This window comes from Rhinopithecus roxellana, chromosome 8 (genome assembly GCF_007565055.1).
Source record: "Rhinopithecus roxellana isolate Shanxi Qingling chromosome 8, ASM756505v1, whole genome shotgun sequence".
Classification (NCBI taxonomy): Eukaryota; Metazoa; Chordata; class Mammalia; order Primates; family Cercopithecidae; genus Rhinopithecus; species Rhinopithecus roxellana.
In genome coordinates this window covers 106,355,562-106,382,322 of record NC_044556.1, presented here as the reverse complement: position 1 = coordinate 106,382,322, position 26,761 = coordinate 106,355,562, and the positions used below count along the sequence as shown (strand labels likewise).

The 26,761-nt window shown below is 46.8% G+C and overlaps 2 pseudogenes; one reads left to right on the top strand and one right to left on the bottom strand.

Moving 5' to 3' along the window:
- Positions 1 to 877: 877 nt before the first annotated feature.
- LOC104679226 lies at positions 878 to 4,339 on the bottom strand (annotated as a pseudogene).
- Positions 4,340 to 13,598: 9,259 nt separating this feature from the next.
- Positions 13,599 to 14,354, top strand: LOC104679209 (annotated as a pseudogene).
- Positions 14,355 to 26,761: the final 12,407 nt, after the last annotated feature.

The window sequence follows — 26,761 nt, the reverse complement described above, 5'->3', positions numbered from 1 at the left end:
TAACACGGTGAAACCCCGTCTCTACTAAAAATACAAAAAATTAGCCAGGCGTGGTGGCGGGCGCCTATAGTCCCAGCTACTTAGGAGGCTGAGGCAGGAGAATGGTGTGAACCCAGGAGGCAGAGCTTGCAGTGAGCTGAGATCGTGCCACTGCACTCCAGTCTGGGCAACAGAGCGAGACTCCATCTCAAAAAAAAACAAAAACAAAAAAACAGAAGAAGTTGGCAGCATGAGGCTGGGCGCGGTGGTTCACGCCTGTAATCCCAGCACTCTGGGAGGCTGAGGTGGGCAGATTGCCTGAACTCAGGAGTTCGAGACCAGCCTGGACAACACGGTGAAACCCCATCTCTACTTAAATACAAAAAATTAGCTGGGTGTGGCAGTGCACACCTGTAGTCCCAGCTATTGGAGAGGTTGAAGCAGGAAAACTGCTTGAATCCAGGAGGTGGAGGTTGCAGTGAGCTGTGATCGTGCCACTGCACTCCAGCCTGGGCAACAGAGTGAGACTCTGTCTCAAAAAAAAAAAAAAAAGGTTGACAGCATGGGAAGGGGGAGGAATAGGTGGGGAGTGGGGGTGTTGTTAAAAAAAAAAAGTACAGTCTCCCTCACAACTGGGGTGCCTGGGGGAACTTGATCTGCTTCGACCCAAGAGGAATCAGAAGATCCAAAGCAGTTTGGGAAGGCCAGAACCCTCAGGGATGGAGGCAGGAGGAAAACCCAGGGCTGGGGGATCTGTTTGGCAACTGGGGTGAAGGGATTGCCCTCCCCCTACTGGGGTCCCCCCAGCCCCTCCGGTCTGGCAGGAAGGGGGCAGCCTGCATCCCCTGAGGGCAGGGGTGGGGCTGCCAGATGCTCCAGGCAGGGAGCCAGAAAGAGCTCACAAAGGCTTACCCTCCAGGGGGATGAAGGCAATGCCCCCAGCTTCTCTGCCAGGGTGCAGCAGTCCTTGACCTCCTCGAAGCAGTTTGCTTGTAATTCATGCTTGATCCCTGTCAGCTTCTTCTTGATGGCATTTTTGGAGCTGGCATAGATCATTTTGCTTATAAGGGGTGCAGGTTCAGGGGCCCAGAAGATAGACACCAGGTCCTCCTCCTTGTTCTCTTTGTCTCGTAGATTGTGGCATAGAGGGCATAGTGGCAGTTCTTATCTGGCAGCATCTCGACAAAGGTGGTGTAGGGGTCATGGATGGTCTGTCCCACGTCACCCGCCAGGGTCTCATTGCCTTCCCCCAGGATGATGTTCTTCTTGTCCTCACTCAGGCAGAAGAGCAACGCCTTCCTGTGCTGCTTCACCTTCTCTGGTGTCAAAGACTTACACACCTTCATGTCATTGAACACCTTGATGACACCATCAGAGACGACTGAACCTTTTTTTGTTTTGTTTTTGAGATAGGGTCTCACTCTGTCTCCCCCAGGCAGGAGTGCAGTAGTGCAATCTCAGCTCCCTGCAACCTCCACCTCCCGGCTCAAGCAATTATCCTGCCTCAGCCTCCAGAGTGGCTGGGACTACGGGGGTGTGCACCACCATGCCCAGTCAATTTTTTAAATTTTTTGTTGATACGGGGTCTTGTTATGTTACCCAGGCTGGTCTCAAACTCCTAGGCTCAAGTGATCCGCCCATCTAAGCCTCCTAAAGTGCTACGATTACAAGCATTAGTCACCACACAGGCCAGAGAGGGGGTTTTTAGTGTGGTAATGAAGAGAGTTCACCAAAGCTCAGCTCCAACTCAGGCATCTCTGGATCCAACTGGTTTTTGTGTTTTCCTGGGGCTGAGCTTCTTCCTGTCACTTTTGGAAACAAGAACTTAAGGTGCAGCAGGTCACCAGTGGATAGGTTTTCCCAGTGCATACTCAACAAACTGGCGACCCTGGGTTATGTTACTGTTGTTTTACAGATAGGGAAACTGAGGCCCAGAGAGGCCAAGAATATTTTCCATTTTCACACAACATCGTCTCATCAGGACTTGAGGTTGGGCAGCCACTTTTACAAGCCAGGCTGCTGGCTCTCCGTTGGGCTCCCTACCTAAGTGGAAGTTACTTTACTTGACAAGTACGGGATCCTTGAGCTACAGTGTTGAGTGACACTAACACAGCCTACAGAGGGAACAGGAGGTACAGTGGAGCGCTATGAATGCAGTAACAATAGGGTGTTTCAAGGCCGGGCGTTGTGGCTCATACCTGTAATCCCAGCATTTGGGGAGGCCAAGGCAGGTGGATTGCTTGAGCTCAGGAGTTTGAGACCAGCCTGGGCAACATGGCAAAACCCCGTTTCTACAAAAAATACAAACATTACCTGGGTGGTGGTGTGCACACCTGTAGTTCCAGTTACATGGCTGAAGCAGGAGGATTGCTTGAGCCTGCGAGACAGAGGTTGCAGTGAGCTGAGATCTCACCACTGCACTCCAGCCTGGGTGGCAAAATGAGACCCTGTCTCAAAAACAACAACAAAAAATGGGGTGTTTCATTCCTCAACAGTACAACAAGAACAAGTGCTTGGAGAGTATGGTCACAGGAGATATTGCAGCCTCAAATTCCTGGGTTCGTGAACTGGGTTTTGAAGTGTGGATGAGAGTTTATCTAGGAAGGAGTTTTGATTGATATTCAGCAAACATTTATTGAGCATTTACTGACTATCTACTAGCACTATGTTGGGTTCTGAAAATACCTCAATGAACAAGGTAGGCAAGGTCCTGGCCCTCATGGAGCCCAGTTTAATGCTAGCAAGGAAAGGAAGATAGCATTCAGATATTTAGAAGTACAATAAAAAAGAAGAAAAAAACTCAGTGATTGGCAGATGGAATGCATTTTCCAGGTGATCAGAGGGGGAATAATTTTCACTTGGGTCAGAATGACGGGACGGAGCCAATGGTGGAGATGGAACACACCAGGTAGAGGAAGGCGTGATTGAGAAAAGGGTCCTACTGTTGAAGAGTTTTACAAACAGGATTCCAGGGTGTCTGCAGCCAGTGACAGGGAGAAAGGACTAGGCAGGTCTTCAGGGCCCTGTACATTTTGTTAAGGTGTTCGAACTTTTATTAAAGATGAATGATGGGAAAGAGGAAGCATCCTAATGGGAGAGAGAGAGGTTTTTTTTTTTTTTTTTGAGGCAGAGTCTTGCTCTGTCACCCAGGCTGGAGTGCAGTGGCGTAATCTTGGTTCACTGCAACCTCCACCTCCCAGGTTCAAGCGATTCTTATGCCTCAACCTCCCGAGTAGCTGGGATTACAGGTGTACACCACCACACCTGGCTGATTTTTGTATTTTTAGTAGAGATGGGGTTTCACCATGTTGGCCAGGCTGGTCTTAAACTCCTGGCTTCAAGGGATTTACCCACCTCAGCCTCCCAAAGTGCTGGGATTACAGGTATGAGCTACCGTGCCCAGCTGAGAGAGACTATTTGTTCTAGAAACTGGGACTCGGAGACGGTATGAGCTCCTTAAAGTCCCTCAACAGCGCTGGGCCTGGTGGATCTCCTGGGCTCACTTCCTCTGGGGCCTGTTGTTTCCTCCTCCGGCCTGCTTCCCCCACTCCCAGGTGGCTGCTCACCCTCTCTCCTGCCTGTGGCTGTCCTTGCCCTCCCTGGCTTGTCTGCTCTAGTCAGTTCCTCTAATATGTCCTTCAAGTCATCTGTGCCATATGCCAGGTAAAAACCCTGACTCCTAGGTTCCTTCTCCAGACATACTCTTATTGTTTAGCCTGGATCAATGAATATTCTTCCCAAATAAATCTACTTTCTGGAGTGAAATTTTTTTTTTTTTTTTTTTTTTTTTTTTTTTGAGGTGGAGTCTTGTTCTGTTTCCCAGGCGGGAGTACAGCAGCTTGATCTCAGCTCACTGCAACTTCCACCTCCCAGGTTCAAGTGATTCTCCTGCGTCAGCCTCCTGAGTAGCTAGGACTACAGACACCTACCACCATGCCTGGCTAATTTTTGCATTTTTAGCAGAGATGGGGTTTCACCGTGTTGGACAAGCTGGTCTCGAACTCCTGGCCTCAAGTGATCCACCCGCCTTGGCCTCCCAAAGTGCTGGGATTACAGGTGTGAGCCATTCTAAGGTGGACTTTGAACTGGAGAAGCCATCTTTGGCCTTGGACACTCACCTAACTGCCTATGCCCAGTGCTGCTTCTCCTGCTCCCAGCCTTCTCCACTTCCTTAGTCCTTCTTGGATCACAGCAGTGTAGGTTGTCACCACACTGCAGATGCAAGGTCCTCCCCTGGATATGCATCTGGGTGAGCTCTCAAGTTCTCTTTGCCCTCCAAGATCCTTCCTGATGTGGCTCCCCTCGTACATTCATCAGAGAGGTGAAGGATGACTTCGGCTGCCTTGTTGAGGGTGGGCATTGTTTGGTAACCAGTAAAAACTCTGCATGAAACAACCACCCATTTTTTATGCTCATGGAGTCTATGGGTAAGGGGATTTCAGAAAGCCTACACGGCGACAGCTTGTCTATGCTCCACGGTGCCTGGGGACTCAGCTGGAAAGACCTGAAGGCTGGGAGTGACTTAAACGACTGGGAGCTGCTGGGCACAGTAGCTCATGCCTGTAATCCCAACACTTTGGGAGGCCGAGGCGAGTGGATCATGAGGTCAGGAGATCGAGACCATCCTGGCTAACATGGTGAAACCCCGTCTCTACTAAAAATACAAAATATTAGCCTGGCGTGGTGGCATGTGCCTGTATTCTCAGCTACTCGGGAGGCTGAGGCAGGAGAATTGCCTGAACCCGGGAGGTGGAGGTTGCGGTAAGCCAAGATCGCCTCCAGCCTGGGCAACAGAGAGAGTTGTTTAATAAATAAATAAATAAATAAATGGCGGCCGGGCGCGATGGCTCACGCCTGTAATCCCAGCACTTTGGGAGTCCGAGAGGGGTGGATCACGAGGTCAAGAGATCGAGACCATCCTGGCTAACACGCTGAAACCCCGTCTCTGCTAAAAAATTTTTAAAAATTAGCCGGGCGCGGTGGCGGGCGCCTGTAGTCCCAGCTACTCAGGAGGCTGAGGCAGGAGAATGGCGTAAACCCGGGAGGCGGAGCTTGCAGTGAGCTGAGATCCGGCCACTGCACTCCAGCCTGGGCGACAGAGCGAGACTCCGTCTCAAAAACAAACAAACAAACAAACAACAACAACAACAAAAATGGCTGGGAGCTGACATCATCCAGGGCTTCTTCATTCGCAAGTCCAGCCCCTGGGCTGGGATGACTCAAGGCTGGTGCCAGCTGGGATTGAAGACTGGAGTGACTCTGCAGGTGGCTGGGTTCCGGGAGGGAGCAGGCTCGGAAGGAGTGGCCAGAGAGCACGTGACCCAAAACACCAAGACACATGCTCATCTGTCCATAAGGGATTGATTTTTTCAATTGTTTTTAGTCTGGATCTTTTTTTTTTAAAGCATCTACTCAGGTACTTAAAATTAATCAGTGATTTGTACTTCTGTGAAGTATCACTTTTCTTTAGGCTTTTCATACTTTTCTATTGATTGTTGTAGTTGAGTGATTAACTCATTATGTGTCATATATATTAAAAAGAATTGCTCCATTTATTTTGATCTTGTTTATACAAATTTTCTCACATAGTTGTTTTTATTTTATTTTACTTTTTTTTGAGACAGAGTCTCGCTCCGTCGCCCAGGCTGGAGTGCAGTGGCACGTTTCGGCTCACTGCAGCCTTTTCCCTCCCGGGCTTAAGCAATTCTCCTGCCTCAGTCTCCTGAGTAGCTGGGATTACAGGCATGTGCCACCACACCTGGCTAATTTTTGTATTTTTAGTAGAGACGGGGTTTTGCCATGTTGGCCAGGCTGGAAGCTCCTGATGTCATGATCCACCCGCCTCGGCCTCCCAACCAGGTTTCATCTTTTTCCAAATGCCTAACCAATTTCTCACGCACATTTACTGAATAATCTCTCCATGGGTGTTTGAAAGTGCTGTGATTGTGTGTCTGTGTCTTAGCACCATAGTAACACCAAGGAAACTGCTAAAGAACATGGGCTGTGACATGTTTTTTCATTGCTCATGGCTCCCAGAAATGCTAAGTACATCTTACGTAGTTAATTAATACTTTGTGATAAATTAGAGCACCTGCAGTGTCAACTTCAGAGGGAAAAAACAGAACTACTTATATTGAATTTTGGTGGTATGAGTGGCTGTTTTTAGTCATTGGGTCAAGCTGGGAAGCCAGTATTTTTTTTTTGCGGGCAGTTGGCTTGTTGCAATGTATTAGTCACTCTCTCCCCACCCCCTAAAATAAATGGGGACGAGCTGCTTATGTCACTGCTAACATGGGATCTACAGCCGGCCCCAGATTCACTTCAGTGCCTAGACTGGAGGTCAGCAAACTACTGCCCATGGGCCATTTGCCTTGGGGTCTACTTTTATAAGTAAAGTATTACTGGAATGTAGCCAGACCCACTGGGTAACTATTGTCTCTGGCTGCTTTTGTGCTACAGTGACAGCGTTGAGTAGCTGCCACAGAGACCATAGAATCTGCAAAGCCCAAGATATTTACTATCTGACCTTTTACAGAAAAAGTGTGCTGACCTCTGTTCTAGGTTTACAGTAATAGTTCTATCAAGATATCCTGGGGAATAAATCACAATAGAAAGGGTCTTTTAGGGCTGGAAGCAGTGGCTCATACCTGTAATCCCAGCACTTTGGGAGGCCGAGGCAGGTGGATCACCTGAGGTCAGGAGTTCGAGACTAGCCTGGCCAACATGGCAAAACCCCATCTCTACTAAAAATACAAAAAATAACCGGGCGTGGTGGCACATCCCTGTAATCTCAGCTACTTGGAAGCTGAGGCAGTAGAAGCACTTTAACCTGGAAGGTGGAGGCTGCAGTGAGCTGAGATCGTGCCACTGCACTCCAGCCTGGGCGACAGAGCTAGACTCTGTCAAAAAAAAAAAAAGAAAGAAAGAGAGAGAGAGAGAGAAAGGAAAGGAAAGGAGAAAAGAAAAGAAAAGAAGGAAAGAAAGGAAGGAAGAAAGAGTCTTTTTGTTGTTGTTTTGGTCCCGCATGAGATAAGAAGAAAGGCACTGCCAAGTCTACTGGGCTTGCTACTGACTTCTGTACTGCCAAGCCCTTGCCTGGAGGAGTTAATACAGGCAGAGTTCTTCAAAACTCAGAAGGCCTTCTTAGTCTCACAAGTATCTTCAATATCCCCTCACCTTTCCTTTGCCGCTAAACTACATACAGGAGGGTCTTTTATGTAGGTGTTTTGTTTGTTTGTTTGTTTGTTTGTTTGTTTGTTTGTTTGACATGTAGTCTCACTCTGTCACCCAGGCTGGAGTACAGTGGTGTGATCTTGGCTCACTGCAAGCTCTGCCTCCTGGGTTCACGCCATTCTCCTGCCTCAGCCTCCTGAGTAGCTGGGACTACAGGTGCCCGCCACCACACCTAGCTAATTTTTTGTATTTTTTAGTAGACACGGGGTTTACTGTGTTAGCCAGGATGGTCTCGATCTCCGGACCTCGTGATCCACCCACCTCGGCCTCCTAAAGTGCTGGGATTATGGGACTACAGGCGTGAGCCACCGCACCCGGCTGTAGGTGTTTTTTATAAGTTGATGTGCCAGTTATGTTGGCTATATTGTATTTAATCTTTTTTTTTTCTTTTTTGAGACAGGGTCTCACTCACACTGTCGCCCAGCTGCAGTACAGTGGTGGCATCACAGCTCTCTGCTGGGACTACAGGTGCATAGGTGCATGCCACAACGCCCAGCTAACTTTTTTTTTTTTTTTTGTAGAGACAAGGTTTTGCCATGTGCCCAGGCTGGTCTTGAACTCCTGGACTCAAGTGCTTCTCCCACCTTGGCCTCCCAAAGTGCCAGGATTACAGGCATAAGCCACTGCACCTGGCGAGAGGGTTTTTATTTTTTATTTTTTTTATTAAAAAATTTTTTTAGAGCCAGAGTTTCACTCTGTCGCCCAGGTTGGAGTGCAGTGGCACAATCTCGGCTCACTGCAACATCCGCTGCAACCTCCGCTTCCTGGATTCAAGTGATTCTCATGCCTCAGCCTTCTGAGTAGCTGGGATTACAGGCACGCACCACCACACTCAGCTAATTTTTTGTATTTTCAGTGGAGACAGGGTTTCGCCATATTGGCCAGGCTAGTCTCAAACTCCTGAGCTCAGGCAATCCACCCACCTCAGGCTCCCAAAGTGCTAGGATTACAGGCATGAGCCACTGCACTTGGCCAAGTTTTTAAATTTTTTGTTTATTATTATTATTATTTTTAGAGACAGGGTCTCACTTTGTCATCCAGGCTGGAATGCAGTGGCACAATCATAGCTTACTGCAGCCTCAGATTCCTGGGCTCAGGTGATTCTCCCACCTCAGCCTCCTGAATAGCTAGGACTACAAGTGTGTGCAACTATGCCCAGCGAATTAAAACAGAAAAAGGTATAGAGTTGAGGTCTTCCTATATTGCCCAGGTTTGTCTTGAACTCCTGGCCTCAAGAAATCCTCCTACTCTGCCTTCCAAAGTGCTGAGATTACAGGCGTGAGCCCACCACACCTTGCCTGTATGGGAGATTTCTAAGTGTCTATTGTTTTCTTTCACAAACAAAAGAAGCTAGTTCAGTCTGGGCCCAGTGGCTCACACCTGTAATCCCAGCACTTTGAGAGGCCAAGGAGGGCCAATTACTTGAGGTCAGAAGTTCGAGACCAGCCTAGCCAACATGGTGAAACTCATCTCTACCAAAAATACAAAAATTAGCCAGTCATGGTGATGTACACCTGTAATCCCAGCTACTTGGGAGCCTGAGGCAGGAGAATTGCTTGACCCCTGGAGGGTGGAGGTTGCAGTGAGCCAAGATCACGCCATTGAACTCCAGCCTGGGCGACAAGAGCGAAACTCCATCTCAAAGAAAAAGTGACTTGATATTAAGAGAAGGATGCAGGCTGGGCATGGTGACTCATGCCTGTAATCCCAGCACTTTGGGAGGCAGAGGCAGGAGGATTGCTTGAGGCTAGGAGTTCAAGACCAGCCTGGGCAACATAGTGAGACCCCATCTCTAAAGAAAAAAAAATTATTTAAAAAAAGTTTTAAAAGGAGAGGGATGCTCTCAATAGGAGACAGAAGGTTTCAGATACTGAAAACAACCAGCCCCAGATGTAAAACAAAATAGACAGTGGCTTGTGGATTTAAATGACATGGTCCCTTCTAAGTGCCGTATTTTCTGGGAACCGCCCCTTGCTTTGGCCCTCAAAGATGTTGCAATGGCTTTGCATGCCACATCCTGACATTTTACGAGCTGGCCCTACTCGGTGGCTCATTCTGTCTGGCCCATGGCCTGTTTCCCTCACATTTTGACATCATTGCTCATGATGTTTCCTCTCTTGCCTAGAGTGTGTTCCCTCTAGGGATGAGCTCCTTCCACTCGTTTTTCAAGGTTCAAGGCACTATCTTGGCTTGGTTACGTGCTCCTTCCATTTTACTCAGTATTTGTTTAGGATCCACAATGGCCCTCAAACTCTTAGTCAATATTCAGTAAGTCTTTGAAAGAGTTTATGTACGTATGTTTGTATGTATGTATTTTTAGAGACGGGGTCAGGTGCAGTGGCCCACGCCTGTAATCCCAGCACTTTGGGAGGCCGAAGCAGGTGGATCACTTGAGGTCATGGGTTTGGGAACAGCCTGGCCAACATGGTGAAACCCCGTCTCTACTAAAAATACAAAAATTAGCCAGGCGTGGTGGCACATGCCTATAGTCCCAGCTACTTAGGAGGCTGAGGCAGGAGAATCGCTTGAACCCAGGAGGCAGAGGTTGCAATGAGCTGATATCGTGCCATTGCACTCCAGCCTGGGTGACAGAGTGAGACTCAGTCTAAAGAAAAACCAGAGATGGGAGCCTCACTTTGTTGCCCCAGGCTGGTCTTGAACTCCAGGATTCAAGAAATGCTTCTGCTTCAGCCTTCCAAAGTGCTGAGATTATAGGCATGAGCCTCCATGCCTGGTCTCAAAAATATTTATTAATATTATTATTATTCAAAATTTTAAAGACAAAAAACCTGAGATTTAAAAAAACCAAGTAATTTTCCTAAAGGCACAAAATCAGTAATCCTGCAAATGAGATTCAGATTTGTATCATCCTACGTGCCAAATACCATGTAGGCCAGACACCAAAAAAGATTATTTGTTGTTTATCTGAAATTTAAATTGAACTAGGGTGTCCTGTATTTTTACTTTTTAAATCTGGCAATTCTGTGTGTGCCCAAGCATGGGCTGTGGATGGCCCCATCCCTTAGGAATCTAACTCTTCCTTACACAAATTTTTAAACAAATGAAATTGCCAGGTGAGGTGGCTCATGCCTGTCATCCCAGCACTTTGGGAGGCTAAAGCAGGTGGATCACTTGAGGTCAGGAGTTCAAGACCAGCCTGGCCAACATGGTGAAACCCTGTTTCTACTAAAAATACAAAAATTAGCTGGGCTGGTGGTGGACACCTGTAATCCCAGTTACTCGGGGGGCTGAGGCACAAGGATCAGTTGAACCTGGGAGGCAGAGGTTGCAGTGAGTGGTGACTGCACCATTGCCCTCTAGCCTGGGCAACAGAGTGAGACTCTGTCTCAAAAAAAAACAAAAACAGGCCAGGCACGGTGGCTCAAGCCTGTAATCCCAGCACTTTGGGAGGCCAAGACGGGCGGATCACGAGGTCAGGAGATCCAGACCATCCTGGCTAACACGGTGAAACCCCGTCTCTACTAAAAACTACAAAAAAAAACTAGCCAGGCGAGGTGGCGGCGCCTGTAGTCCCATCTACTCGGGAGGCTGAGGCAGGAGAATGGCGTAAACCTGGCAGGCGGAGCTTGCAGTGAGCTGAGATCCAGCCACTGCACTCCAGCCTGGGCGACAGAGCGAGATTCTGAGCGAGATTCTGTCTCAAAACAAAACAAAACAAAACAAAAACAAAAACAAACAAAAAACAAATGAAAATATACACCTAACTTTTGGGTCCTTATTTAAATTTTAGATAAACAGCAAATAATCATTATAACACAGTAAACAGGCTGGGCATGGTGGCTCACGCCTGTAATCTCAGCACTTACGGAGACTGAGGTGGGCAGATCACTTGAGGCCAGGAGTTCAAGACCAGCCTGGCCAACATGGTGAAACCCCATCTCTGCTAAAAATACAAAAATTAGTCAGGCACAGTGACTCGTGCCTGTAATCCCAGTGACTTGGGAGACTGAGGCAGGATAATTGCTTGAACCTGGGAGATGGAGGATGCAGTGAGCCGGGATCACACCACTGCACTCTAGCCTGGGTGACAGAGAGAGACTCTGTCTCAAAACAAAAACAAAAACAAAAGCAAAAGATAGTAAACATATTTTTCTTGACTTCTTCACATCTATTTTTCCAAACAGATTCTTGTTTATATGCAGATAACAAGGAGTTTGCTAAAATAAAAAAACACAGGTGAAGAAACCGAGACACAATGCAGATGTCATAACTCATAGACCAAGACTTGGGATCAAAGCTCCTTCAGACAACGAACATAAAACAGATAATGTAGATCATGAAAGTAGAACAAATAAAAGAGCAAAGTAACGACTAAGAACAATGTTGTTGGTGATAACATGCTCAGATTTTCTGAGCCAGTTCTGAAGATCTTTCAGAAAAAGTGGCTTTCGGGTTGGAACCTAAATAAATTACCCATGCAAATGTGGGGTGGGGCAAGGGTGTGGCTCCCAGACTGGAGGGGTGTGGGTGTAGTGAAGTAGAAGAGGGCAGAGCTGCCCTTCCTTTTTTTTTTCTTTTTTTTTTTTGAGACTGAGTATCACTCTGTCATTCAGGCTGGAGTACAGTGGCACGATCTCAGCTCAGTGCAACCTCCACCTCCTAGGTTCAAGCCATTCTCTGCCTCAGCCTTCCGAGTAGCTGGGATTACAGGCGCCTGCCACCACACCTGGCTAATTTTTTGTATTTTTAGTAAAGATGCGGTTTCACCATCTTGGCCAGGCTGGTCTTGAACCCCTGACCTCGTGATCCACCTGCCTTGGCTTCCCAAAGTGCTGGGATTACAGGTGTGAGCCACTGTGCCTGGACTGCACCGCCCCCCGCCCACCGCAACTTTTTTTTTTTCAGGACTAATTACATTATTATTGGGTATTTGGTAAACTCCAAATCCCTTCTTTAAGAGAAGTCAAATCTGAGAGTATAGAGCTTTTGCACAAATGTAAAGAGATTTTCTTTTTGTTTAAAACTTTTTTCTTTTGAGACAGGGTCTTGCTCTGTTGCCCAGGCTGGAGTGCAGTGGTGCGATCTCAGCTCACTGCAACCTCCACCTCCTGGATTCAAGTGATTCTCCTGTCTCAGTCTCCTGAGTAGCTGGAATTACAGAAGCACACCACTATGCTCAGCTAATTTTTGTATTTTTATTACAGTAGAGATGGGGTTTCACCATGTTGGCCAGGCTGGTTTTGAACTCCTAGCCTCATGTGATCCGCCTGCCTCCACTGCCCAAAGTGCTGAGATTACAGGCATGAGCCACCCTACCTGGCCCTCTATCTGGTTTACCTTTCTATTTTTTTTTAACATATTTTTATTTTTTGAGGTGGAATTTTGCTCTTGTTGCCCAGGTTGGAGTGCAGTGGCATGATGTCAGCTCACTGCAACCTCCGCCTCCTGGGTTCAAGTGATTCTCTTGCCTCAGCTTCCTGAGTACCTGGGATTACAGGCACCTACCACCACACCCAGCTAATTTTTTGTATTTTTAGTAGAAATGGAGTTTCATCATGTTGGCCAGGCTGAACTCCAACTCCTGACCTTAGGTGATCCACCCGCCTCAGCCTCCCAAAGTGTAGGGATTACAGGTGTGAGGCACCGCGTGCGGCCTCTGGTTTACTTTTTTTTTTTTTTTTTTTGAGACGGAGTCTCGCTCTCACCCAGGCTGGAGTGCAGTGACACGATCTCGGCTCACTGCAAGCTCCGCCTCCCGGGTTCATGCTATTCTCCTGCCTCAGCCTCCCGAGTAGCTGGGACTACAGGCGCCCGCCACCATGCCCTGCTAATTTTTTGTATTTTTGGCAGAGACGGGGTTTCATCATGTTAGCCAGGATGGTCTCGATCTCCTGACCTCGTGATCCACCCGCCTCGGCCTCCCGAAGTGCTGGGATTATAGGCGTGAGCCACCGCGCCCGGCCTGGTTTACTTTTAACATAAAGTTTTTAGTCCTCAAGGGCAGAGGATGGAGGAATACACAATTTTACCCCTTACTGTGTGATCCCCGACATGGATAACAAAGCAGGTTGAGTTTAAGTGGAAACCAGAAGCATGCCTCTTTGGCCTGTCATGGTGGCTCACGCCTGTAATCTGAGCACTTTGGGAGGCCGAGGCAGGTGGATCACCTGAGGTCAGGAATTCAAGGCCAACTTGGCCAACATGGTGAAACCCCATCTCTATTAAAAATACAAAAATTAGCCAGGCATGCTGGTGCATGCCTGTAATCCCAGCTACTCAGGAGACTGAGGCACAAAAATCCCCTGAACCTGGGAGGCAGAGGTTGCAGTGAGACGAGATTGCACCACTGCACTCCAGCGTGGGCGACAGAGCGAGACTCCATTCCAAAAAATAAATAAGAGGGTGGGGTTGCACATGACAGTAGCTGCACCACTAGAAAGATGGCGGAGCAAGAGCGAAAAAAAATCCCTTTGGTTCCAGAAAATCTGCAGAAAAAGAGGAAGGCCTATCAAGCCCTCGAAGCCACCCCGGCAAAGCAGGCACTTTTGGCAAAGAAGGAGCAGAGAAAAGGAAAAGGGCCAGGTTTAGGTGACTGGAATCATTCCTACGTGATTCCTGGAAGCAGAAACGCGACAAGGTGCCTCTCAGACCACTAGAAGTGAAACCTCATGCCTTGGAATTGCCAGACAAACATTCCTTGGCCTTTGTTGTACACATCGAAAGGATTGATGGCGTGAGTTTACTGGTGCAGAGAACCATTGCAAGACTTCGCCTAAGGAAGATTTTTAGTGGTGTCTTTGTAAAAGTCACCCCCCAGAACCTAAAAATGATGCGTATAGTGGAACCTTATGTGACCTGGGGATTTCCAAATCTGAAGTCTGTCCGAGAATTCATTTTGAAACGTGGTCAAGCCTCGGTCAAGAATAAGACCATTCCTCTGACAGACAACACAGTGATTGAGGAGCACCTGGGGAAGTTTGGCGTCATTTGCGTGGAAGACCTCATTCATGAAATTGCCTTCCCAGGGAAGCATTTCCAGGAGATCTCATGGTTCTTGTGTCTTTTCCACCTCTCAGTGGCCGGTCATGCTACCAAAAATAGAGTGGACTTTCCTCAAGGAGATGGGCACACCTAGCTATCAGGGTAAACGCATCAATCAGCTTATCCACCAGCTGAACTAGACCCAGGTGTCAAACTGCGGTAAATTTTTATCAGTGAAGTAGAAGCATGTGTTTTGTTGTTTGGGGAATTTTTATCAAGTATCTTCAGAGAAGATTATTTCCTGCTTTATCTTCAAAAACTGGAAAGGAAGGGTCAAAGAAAAGGCAGTAGCTGGCTGGGCATGATGGCTCATGCCTGTAATCCCAACACTTTGGGAGGCTGAGGCGGGGGGATCACCTGAGGTTGGGAGTTTGAGACCAGCCTGACCAACAGGGAGAAATGCCGTCTCTACTAAAAACACAAAAATTAGCCGGGCATGGTGGTGCATGCCTGTTATCCCAGCTACTCGGGAGGCTGAGGCAGGAGAATCTCCAGGCGGAGGTTGCGGTGAGCCGAGATCGCGCCATTACACTCCAGCCTGGGCAACAAGCGAAAGTCCATCTCAAAGAAAAGAAAAGACAGTAGCTTACGTTTATGGCAAGCACCTCTCATCTCAGTCCAGTTCCAAGGAAAAATTCCAGCGTTTTCTACATTGGGTGCTGCGTCGTCTGAAATCAGCACATTCCGTGGAGGAAGGGTCCTGCTTTGTTGCATCTATCCTAGGGTTTAATGTTGGTAAATGAGTCACTCTAGCATTCACACAAGGCTCCCTAAGACTCCTGCAGCAGCTGACCAAGCCCAAGGACATAATTGAATCTGGAGAGTCCTGGGGCCTTGTATTGAAAAAAACTTGAAGTACACATAGGAAGAAAGCCATAAAAGTAAACGTTCACTTGTCTCTGCAAAATAAATAAATAAATAATAAAAGTAAATAAATACTACTCCCCTATTCTTGAAACACTTCTTTTTTTTTTCTAAGAGATGGGGTTTTATGGTGTTGCCCAGTCCGGTCTTGAACTCTTGGGCTCAAACGATCCTCCCACCTCAGCTTCCCAAAGTGCCGGGATTCCAGGTGTGAGCTACCGTACTCGGCCAAAACTCTTTTATGATTCCCAGTTGTATGCTGGATAATTACTAGCATCCATGGTATGTTATGTGAGGTCCTCAATGAACTACCTGTCTGACCTCATTTCTTAGGACTCTACTTCTTATGCCAAAGTGACAGACAGATTTTATTTGTGTTTAAGGACTATCCTCAAGTTCGCCTGGTACGTTGTGTCTGTAGCATGTTTTAGTGACTGCTGCTTCTTCATGTGGCTTTTCTTTTTTTGTACTTAACATTCTTCAGAGGCTGGGCATGGTGGCACATGTCTATAATCCCAGCACTTTGGGAGGCTGACATGGGAGGATTGCTTGAGTTCAGGAGCTTGAGACCAGCCTGGACAACATATGGAGACCTTGTCTCAATTAAAAAAAAAAAAAAATTCTTCAGATGAAACCCTGAGAATTCCTGTTCTAACTAGCCCTCTTCCAATCACATTCCCAATGAGCCTAAGAAAATTAAGCTCCCTGCCCCATATTTGCTCTGTAGAGAAATACGTAAACACCAGCTGGGCATATCTGGCAACATTTTCAGCAATAAAAACAAAAGTTTGCGTTGTGAAAACCACATTTATTTATTTGGATATGGGACTGGATGGGCCCTTTGGAAATTTTTCTAAACCTCAGTGCCGTTTTTAGCATCTTTTAGAGATGCAAAATAATTTCACTTGGTGGCACAGAAATGGATTATATGTGGCAGAGCCTGGGATGACTGATTTCCCTCCATGGAATTGGCCTGTATCTGGGGTGCAGCTGACAGCTGCCGCACCTCAGCAAATACTGAGAATTCAAAACAGCTTTGCCCAGAGTAGAGGTCCAGAAACTTTTTCTGGAAAGGGCAAAATCGTAAATATTTTAGACTCAAAGTTGTCTGCCACCATTCAAAAACTCTGCCATTGTAGTTCAAAAGCAGCCAGAGACAATAAGTAAATAAATGGCTGTGGGATAAAATTATCTTCATGGATACCGAAATTTGAATTTAAACTTTCTCACGTGTCCTGAAATGCTATTTTTCTTTTGTTTTTTTCCCAATCATTTGAAAATGCAAAAAGCATTCTTAGAGAGCTGTACAGAAATATGTAATGGGTGGATTTGGCCCATGGGCCACAGTTGGCTGACCTCAGCTGGATCAATGACTCTGAAACATCAGCACTCATCCGCATCCGCTTGGAGGGCTTATCTCATTTATTTATTTGAAGCCTACAACTCATAGAATTGGAGGACTTATTTTAATCAAGATTGCCAGGCCTCACCCTAAGGGTGACTTTCTGAGTCAGAATGTCTAAGACACAAGTCCCCAACCCCCAGGCCATAGACCTGTAACCGTGAGTGGCCTGTTAGGAACCAGGCCGGACCGTGGGAGGTGAGTGGCAGGTGAGTGAGCATCGTGGCCAGAGCTCCGGTCAGACCAGAGGCGGCATTACATTCTCACAGGAGTGTGAATCCTATCTTGAACTGCAATGCAAAGGATCTAGGCTACGCGCTCCTTGTGAGATTCTGAGGCCTGATGATCTCAGGGGGAGCAATTTCATCTCCAAACCATCCCCCATCCCACCACCTCTGCCCTCCGACCGGATTTTGTCTTCCACAGAACTGGCCCTGGTGTCAAAAAGGTTGGGGATCACTGATTTAGGGTGTAGGGTGGAGCTGGAACGACATTCCCGCCATCCCGCCCCATAACCATTTCATTCACAGCATCAAGGGCCTGAACATTTTAAACACATTTCCAGGTGACCTGTTGCTACAGGCCTGTCCTAGAACTCTTTTTTTTTTTTTTTTTTTTTTTTTTGGAGACAGAGTCTCACTCTATTGCCCAGGCTGGAGTACAGTGGTGGGATCTTGGCTCACTGCAACCTCTGCCTCCCAGGTTCAAGCAATTCTCATGCCTCACCCTCCCAGGTAGAGGGAACTACAGGCACCTGCCACGATGCCCAGCTTTTTTTTGTATTTTAGTAGAGACGAGGTTTCGCCTTGTTGCCCAGGATGGTCTCAAACTCCTGAGCTCAGACAATCCGCACGGCTTGGCCTGCCAAAGTGCTAGGATTATAGGCATAAGCCGCCGCGCCCGGCCTGGCCTAGACCCCTCCACAAAGACTGCTGTCTTCTTTCATTCAACAGCTTGACGTTCCAGCCGCAATGACAGTCATGTTGCATAAGGACTGATCCTTCATCAGCTGTGGCTGTGGTACTGAAAGTCAGGGCTGGGCCTCCATCAGAGGGGCCTTGGAGCAAGAGGGAAGCCAGACAAAAAGAAGTATTCCCATCTAGGCAAGCAACAGGTCCAGAAAGAGAATAAGAAGTCGATGCTGGAGCAGCTTGAGTCTTCTAGGAATGCCAGTGAATCAACCACCTAACTCTGGCCTGGGATTGGGTCCTGCCCTGGGTTCAAAGCAGCCTGAGCTCAATGCACTAGAGGGTCAGGAGCAGGCTCTGTAAGGGTAGGGCCTGGGATATGTGTGGGGCCAGGAACAATCTCTCCATGATCTTTGCAAAAACTTTCTTCACCAGAGACAAGGAAAACCAAGATTGTGAAAACAGAATCTAAGTGGAGTTTCGTGCGCCCAGGCTGGAATGCAATGGTGTGATCTCGGCTCACTGCAACCTCCGCCTTCTAGGTTCAAGCAATTCTCCTGCCTCAGCTTTCCAAGTAGCTTTGATTACAGGCGTGTGCTACCACACCCAGCTAATTTTGTATTTGTAGTAAAGATGGGGTTTCTCCATGTTGGTCAGGCTGGTCTCAAACTCTTGACCTCAGGTGATCCGCCTACCTCAGCCTCCCGAAGTGCTGGAATTATAGGTGTGAGCCACCGCACCTGGCCAAGATTGTTTTTAAATTGTGTTTGTTGTTTTAAAAAAAAAAAAAAGTTAACTGGCCATGGTGGTGGGCGCCTATAATCCCAGCTACTTGAGAAGCTGAGGCAGGAGAATCGCTTGAACCCGGGAAGCAGAGTTTGAAGTGAGCTGAAATCCCACCATTGCACTCCAGCCTGGGTGACAGAGCGAGACTCTGAGTCAAAAAAACAAACAAACAAAAAAAAACCAAAGGTAAATTGTGTTCGATGTATGCCTTACTTCATGATCATTTTGTGTTTCAAAAGTGCTTTCACAGTGGTATGGGAGCCAGGGCTCTGTGTATCTGATTCTCAGGGCAGCCATGTGGCGGTCGGACCTGACCAATCCCTCCGTGATCCAGGCTCGCATTACTATTATCAGGGAGGAAAAACGTTTCCTCTGCTTTCTTAGGTCCAGTGTCTGGGGATCTGCAAATCAAATTAACAAAAAAACAGCTCAACAGGAGAAAAATAACATCATTTTTATTAATGTTTATAAGTACTGCATGAAAGTTCACAAAAAGAAATGAAACTTGAGAAAGCAATTAGGCTCTGGGAATTTATATGCCATTTTATCAAAAGAAAGGAGATCCGCGTGCAGTGAGTGGTTCATGCCTATAATCCCAGCACTTTGGGAGGCTGAGGTGAGAGAACTGCTTGAGCCCAGGAGGTTGAGATCAACCTGGACAACACAGCAAGATCTCTCTCTCTTTTTTCTTTTTCTTTTTTTTTTTTTGAGACAGAGTCTTGCTCTGTTGGCCAGGCTGGAGTGCAGTGGTGTGATCTCAGCTCACTGCAACCTCCGCCTCCTGGGTTCAAGCAATTCTTGTGCCTCAGCCTCCCAAGTAGGTGGGAATACAGGCACAAGCCAGCACACCTGGCTAATTTTTGTATTTTTTGTAGAGACAGGGTTTCACCATTTTGGCCAGGCTGGTCTTGAACTTCTGACCTTGTGATCCACCGCCCCCCCCCCCCCCGCCTTTGCCTCCCAAAGTGCTGGGATTACAAGCGTGAGCCACTGCGCCTGACCAGCACAGCAAGATCTTACCTCTACCAAAAACAAGAAAAAGAAATTAGTGTGCCTGTAGTCCCAGCTACTCATGAGGCTGAGGTGGGAGGATCCCCTGAGCCCGGGAGTTAGAGGTTGCAGTGAGCTATAATCACACCACTGCAGTCCGGTCTAGATGACAGAGCAAGTCCCTCTCTGGAAAAAAAAAAAAAAGAAAAAAAAAGGAGTTTGGGATTTGACAGAAAATAAGTTACAGGAAAGTGACTAGGAAATAAATGGGGAGGCCAGCGAAAGACAAAGGCTATTCTAGTAAGGTATTTCTTTTTATGCAAATTTACCTCCGCGTTGACTCTTTTCCTCCAGTGGAGAGAGTAGCTCTTTGGGGAGGGGCGGGGGAAGTGCCATCACACATAGAAATGTATGCCCTGCTTTTAGGCAGATAAGGGAAGGGCAGAGAACTCTTCCTCCATCTGTTGATTCTCAAGTGCCTTCAACTCAGGATAATCCTTATGCTGAGGCAGTGTATTTGGGGGCGACGTATCCTAAGCCCCTTCATTCCCATCATCACTGGTTTGGGAATCGGCTGGGACATGAATCCTATTTTCCCCACTCCCTCTGTGCCTTTGGTAAAGTTACTTAACATCCTATATGCCTCAGAATTCCGGTGGCTCACGTCTGTAATCCCAGCACTTTGGGAAACCAAGGCGGGTGGATGATGAGGTCAGGAGTTGCACACCAGCCTGGCCAACATGGCGAAACCCCATCTCCTACTAAAAATACAAAAATTAGCTGGGCGTGGTGGTGCGTGCTCATAGTCCCAGCTACTCGGGAGGCTGAGGCAGGAGAACTGCTTGAACACAGGATGTGGAGGTTGCAGTGAGCCAAGATCACACCACTGCACTCCAGCCTGGGAAACAGAGTGAAACTCTGTCTCAAAAAAAGAAAAAAAAAAAAAAAATTATGTACTCAGCCAGTGTGGTGACTCATGCCTGTAATCCTAGCACTTTGGGAGGTTGAGGTAGGCGGATGACCTGAGATCAGGAGTTCAAGACCAGCCTGACTAACATAGTGAAACCCTGTCTCTAGTAAAAATACAAAAATTAGCCAGGCGTGGTGGCAGGCCCCTGTAATCCCAGCTACTCGGGAGGCTGAGGCAGGAGGATTGCTTGAACCCAGGAGACAGAGGTTGCAGTGAGCCGAGGTCGTACCATTGTACTCCAGCCTGGGCAACAAGAGTGAAACTCTGTATCAAAAATAAAAATAAATAAATAAATAAATAAATAATAAATAAATCATATACTCAAAGGGAATGAAATCAGCATCTCAAAGAGATATCTGCACTCCCACATTCATGGCAGCATTATTTCCATAGCCAAAATACGACAATTTATGTTCACTGACAGATTAGATTTAAAAATGTGGGATGTATATGTATATGTGTATAGATTTTTTTCTTTATATGGACACAGTGGAATATTAGCCTTAAAAAGAAGGAGATCCTGCCATGTGTAATATGAATTAACCTAGAAGACATTATGCTGAGTTAAATAAGCCAGACACAGAAATAAAAATACTGCATGATTTGGCTAGGCGCGGTGGCTTAAGCCTTTAACTCCAGCACTTTGGGAGGCCGAGGTGGGCAGATCATGAGGTCAGGAGATTGAGACCATCCTGGCCAACATAGTGAAACCCTGTCTCTGCTAAAAATACAAAAATTAGCAAGCTTTGGTGGCGTGTGCCTGTAATCCCAGCTACTCGGGAGGCTGAGGCAGGAGAATCACTTGAATCAGGGAGTTGGAAGTTGCTGTGAGCCGAGATCGCACCACTCCAGCCTGGCGATAGAGCGAGACTCAGTCTCAATAAATAAAATAAAATACTGCATGATTTCTTTTATACGTGGCATGTGAAAGAAGTTTAATACATAGGAAAAGAATAGAATGAATGGTGGTTACCAGTATAACGGCAGGACTGGGATTTGGGGGAAGAATGGGGAACTGTAGATCAAGGGGTACAAAGTTGCAGTTATGTTGAATGGATGTCTAGGAATCTAGTGTACAGCTTAAGGATTATTGTTAACATTGCATTATATGCTGGAAATTTGCTAAGAGAGTAAATTACTGTATTAATCATTTAAACTATGCATATGCATAGACAAGCATCATGTTGTGGACCTTAAATATGTACAATATAGCTCAAATCCATGACTGCAGCCACAAGGCCTGGCATGGCCTGTTCCACTCATTCCTCTAGCTTCACCTTACACCATCGTCTGCTTTGCTCAGTATCTGTGGCTTGTTCTTACTCTTCTCTTCTTTTTCTCAGGCCCAGGCTTTCCTGTAGTCTTTGTCACCACTGTAGGTCAATTTTAATTTTTGAGCTGTTTGTTCAATCTCTGTTTCTTCTACCAGACTAAACAAGTGTGTGTGCTGAATATTCACCAACCCCGAACACCCGGCATCTGGCGCAGCTCCTAGCACCTGTAGGCGCTTGGAAAATACATGCAGAATGAATGAAAGAATATGAGTGACCAAAGAAGTCATTGGAGAATTTCCCATACTGTAGGCCTGTTGAGGTTGCTTAGCTGGCACTTGATTGAGAAGGCATTGGCAAGCTGGCTTTACTAATAGTCCTTACCACTCACTGTGCCTGTTATCACTCAACAAGCATTGATTAAACACCACTGTGGCCAGTCCCCTGAGCGTGGCATTGTCAGAGGCATGTAAACCAGAGCAACTCCATCTTGAATGAGGCTGGGTAAAATGAGGCTGAGACCTACTGGGCTATATTCCCAGACGGTTAAGGCATTCTAAGTCACAGGATGAGATACGAGGTTGGCACAAGATACAGGTCATAAAGAGCTTGCTGATAAAACAGGTTGCAGTAAAGAAGCCGGCGAAATCCCACCAAACCCAAGATGGCCATGAGAGTGACCTCTGGTCATCCTCACTGTTACACTCCCACCAGAACCATGACAGTTTGCAAATGCCGTGACAACATCAGGAAGTTACCCTATGTAGTCTAAAAAGGGGAAGAATGAATAATCCACCTTTGTTTAGCATGTCATTAAGAAATAACCATTAAAATGGGCAACCAGCAGCCCTCGGGGCTGCTCTGTCTATGGAATAGCCCATTTTCTTATTCCTTTACTTTCCTAATAAACGTGCTTTCACTTTTCTGTATGGACTCGCCCTGAATTCTTTCTTGCACAAGATCCAAGAACCCTCACTTGGGGGTCTGGATCAGGACCCCTTTCCTGGAACAGCACTAGCCATAGCAATGGACACAATGGCCAGAAAGCTCTCACCTCATGAAGTGCCAGGCATTCATAATCAAATTATTTTGTTGCTACTTTGCATTTTGATAGAATTTCCAACTCAGAGGTGAACTGCAAGATTAGTACAAGGAACTTCCCCATGCCCTTCCCTAAGATTCACAAATGAATTTTATTTTGCTCCATTTTGAGAGAAAATTTCCCTTCTAATGTTAAATTTTAATGAATGAGTTTAGAGAAATTTTGGTAAAGAAAACTTTGGAGGTTTAAATGAGTTAGCAATATTTAGTACTGTGGCCAGTTGCTGTGGAATGTTTTATTCATATAATTCCTTTTCTTCCTAATTATGAGTCACTGAGCTGACCATATTGCCTATAAAATGGGGTGACTGCACTCTGAGCATGGTGCTAGGGGAATGAATTAATGATAGTGAAGTGTATTTTAATAATATTTGGTGAAAGACATCATGCACAAATGAAATATGCTTACTCCCTTTTCCCGTCTCTTACAGCTCACAGCTGTGACCAATTTTATTTTCATTACCAGGATTAGCGTACATTTTCCTTGCCTGGTTTCCACTTCCCTCATGGTGGGATCTTGCCCTCACTCTCCCCTCCACCCCCAGCCCCAGCTTCCAACAGTCACATGCGTGAGTGTCCAGCTGCCTTTGCAATTGCATCATGTGTGAGCTCCCGTTGCCATGGCAGCATGAGGGGTTTGGTGGCTGTGTTTTCCTCCATGAAGGTGGCTGCATTCCTCATCTCAGCAGTTCAGCTTTCTGCATTGACCGGCAATTTGACGCCCTTTGGTTAATATTCGTGTCCTATTGGAATTCTTTTAATTTGCCTCGCTACTTTTCCCCCCAACATTTTGTCTCATTCAGGAGAGCCATGTTGCACAATGCAAGGGACACAACGGCCAGAAAGCCCTCACCTCATGAAGCACCAGACATGTATAATCTAATTTTTTTGGTCTCATTTAGGAGAGACAATATGAGGTTTCTATTCTTTTTTTTTTTTTTTTTTTTTTTTGAGATGGAGTCTCACTCTGTCGCCTAGGCTGGAGTGCAGGGGCACCATCTCAGCTCGTTGCAACCTCTGTTTCCCAGGTTCAAGTGATTCTCCTGCCTCAGCCTCCCGAGTAGCTGGGATTACAGGCGCCCGCCACCATGCCCGGCTAATTTTTGTGTTTTTAGTAGAGACAGGGTTTCACCATATTGGCCAGACTGGTCTCAAACTCGTGGCCTCAAGTGCTCTGCCCACCCTGGCCTCCCAAAGCGCTGGGATTACAGGCGTGAGCCACCACGCCCAACCCAGGGGTTTCTATTCTCATCGTGGTCAGTGGAAGTGGAGCCTCCAGACTTGTGCAATGCACTTTCTTGTATGCTGCACACTGCTGCCCTCTCAAACCCGACGCCCATCCGCAGACTAATGGAGGTCTTTTCAGACAATTCAGAATCACTCATTTAGGTTTTTTTTTTTTAATGTTAGGCTTTATAATGTGTATTGGACAATACACAGGGAATCTCTAAATTTTAAGATGCTGAGTTAAATGGTCTACATTTGCACAAGTATCCAGGTAACTATATTCTACTTCAAGAAAGCTTCTTGGTGAGAGACAAAAAAAATTTGCAATTGGCCATTTCGTTCATTTTCCCAAGAATAGTTTAGCTTTAAGTGTGTTATTGCAGCTGGGCATGGTGGCCTACACCTGTAATTGCAGTGCTTTGGGAAGCCAAGGTAGGAGGACCACTTGCACCCAGGAGTTGAGGCTAGCCTGGGCAACACGGCAAGACCCTATCTCTACAAAAACATAATAAATTAGCCAGATGAGGTGGTGTGCACCTGTGATCCCAGCTAATCAGAAGGCTGATGCAGAAGGATCGCTTTAGCCCAGGAGTTTGATGCTGCAGTGAGCTATGATCATCCCACTGCACTCCAGCCTGGGTGACAGAGTGAGGCCCCATCTCTAAAGAAAAAACAGAATGACATGTGTTAATACTCTCCTGCCAAAGGCCACCAGCAATGCATCTATAGTTGAATAAGTTGGGTGTATTACCCATTACAGTGAGGGAGAATACACACAAGGAGCTACAGGAAATGGGAGATAGAAAGGTGGTATGGGGTTTGGGTCTATATTAGGTAATTTTGGGAGGGCTTGGAGAAATGGTTTTGCTCTGGATTGGATGCTGTCAGGAAGCAGGGGTAATTAGATATATTAATACTTCTATCTATAAGAGAAGAAAAATAAAGGGAGGTAAAGGCTTCAACTGAAAAGAAGCAGCAGGCCGGGAGCAGTGGCTCATGCCTGTAATCCCAACACTTTGGGAGGCTGAGGTGGGTGGATCACCTGAGGTCAGAAGTTTGAGACCAGCCTGGCCAACATGGAAAAACTCTATCTCTACTAAAAAATACAAAAATAAGTCAGGCATGGTGGCGTGTGCCTGTAGTCCCAGCTACTCAAGAGGCTGAGGCAGGAGAACTGCTTGAACCTAAGAGGCGGAGGTTACAGTGAGCTGAAGTCACATCACTGGACTCCAGCCTGGGCAACACCAGCGAGACTCCCTCTCAAAAAAGAAAAAGAAAGAAAAAGGGCAGGGCGCAGTGGCTCATGCCTATAATCCCAGCAATTTGAGAGGCTGAGGCAGGTGGATCATGAGGTGAGATCGAGACCATCCTGGCTAACACAGTGAAACCCCGTCTCTACTAACAATACAAAAATAAAATTAGTCAGGCGTGGTGGCACGCACCTGTAGTTCCAGCTACTCGGGAGGCTGAGGCAGGAGAATGGCGTGAACCCGGGAGGTGGAGCTGGCAGTGAGCTGAGATTGCGCCACTGCAATCCACCCTGGGCAACAGAGGGAGACTCCATCTCAAAAAAAAAAAAGAAAAAGAAAGAAAGGAAGGAAGGAAGGAAGGAAGGAAGGAAGGAAGGAAGGAAGGAAGGAAGGAAGGAAGGAAGGAAGGAAGGAAGGAAGGAAGGAAGGAAGGAAGGAAGGAAGGAAGGGAGAAAGAAAAGAAAAGAAGCAGCAGTCACTCATTCTAGCCAGGATGGGGGCTGTTTGGTCATTTTTATGGCTTGGACAATGTTCATGTTTCTGTCTGTGTTCAGACATGATTATGGAGTGGTCTTGTTTTTGTCTTGACTCAGTGTTAGGATTTGGATATGGTTGTTTGGCCCTGCCAAGTCTCATGTTGAAATTTGATCCTCAGTTTTGGAGATGGGGCCTGGTGGAAACTCCTGAGGTCAGGAGTTTGAGACCAGCCTGACCAAGGTGAAACCTCATCTCTACTAAAAATACAAAAATTAGTCGGTCATGGTGGTACCCGCCTGTAGTCCCAGCTACTCCGGAGGTTGAGACAGGAGAATTGCTTGAACCTGGGAGGCAGAAGTTGCAATGAGCCGAGATTGGAGATTGCACCACTGCACCCCAGCCTGGGCTATGGAGCGAGACTGTCTCAAAACAAAACAAAACAAACAAAACAAAATATATATATAGTAATGTCATCTATCACTTTTTATTTATATTCCAGTTTAATCTAGAGATTATATATATACACACACACACCCTTCCATCCTCCAACACACGTTCCCATCCTCGTAGGGCATAGCTTCCATTCATGTGTAATGGAGTTAGCTGAGCTGTGATACTCAGAATAATACTATGCTTGGTTAAAAGCCTGGAATTCATTCCTCAGACAGGGGGATTTGGAAGGACAGGGATCTTTGCATCTTTTGGACCTCATCAGAGATTGCCTCATAGAAAGAGGGTCCTTCCATGAATGCTTATTGCCTTTGTGGCCATGGGTGTTGAAGGAGGTAGGGCAGTGAGGGGCAGAGGGTGGTGATCTTAGAAAGTTGTACGTTTACTCCTCTAAGACTAAATGAGAGGAATTCCTCTCTACCAACCTTTACATGCTTCTAGTCAACTACCCACATGGCAGCTTCACTGCTGAATTTCACACAGTTCACACTGGGTCCACAATGGTACTCTGGGCATCTCCTGAGCATCGTCTCCAGCCTTCTTCTTCTGCTAGTACTTCCCCATCACAAATGACACCATTGAACGACCAGACAGTGGATGAAGCCTGAAACTTAGGTCCGGGGCGGTGGCTCACGCCTGGAATCCCAGCACTTTGGGAGGCCAAGGCAGGTGGATCATTTGAGGTCAGGAGTTTGAGACCAGCCTGGCCAACATGATGAGACCCCATTTCTACTAAAAATACAAAAAATTAGCCAGGTGTGGTGACTCATGCCTGTAGTCCCAGCTACTCGGGAGGCTGAGGCATGAGAATCACCTGAACCCAGGAGGCTGAGGTTGTAGTGAGCCAAGAT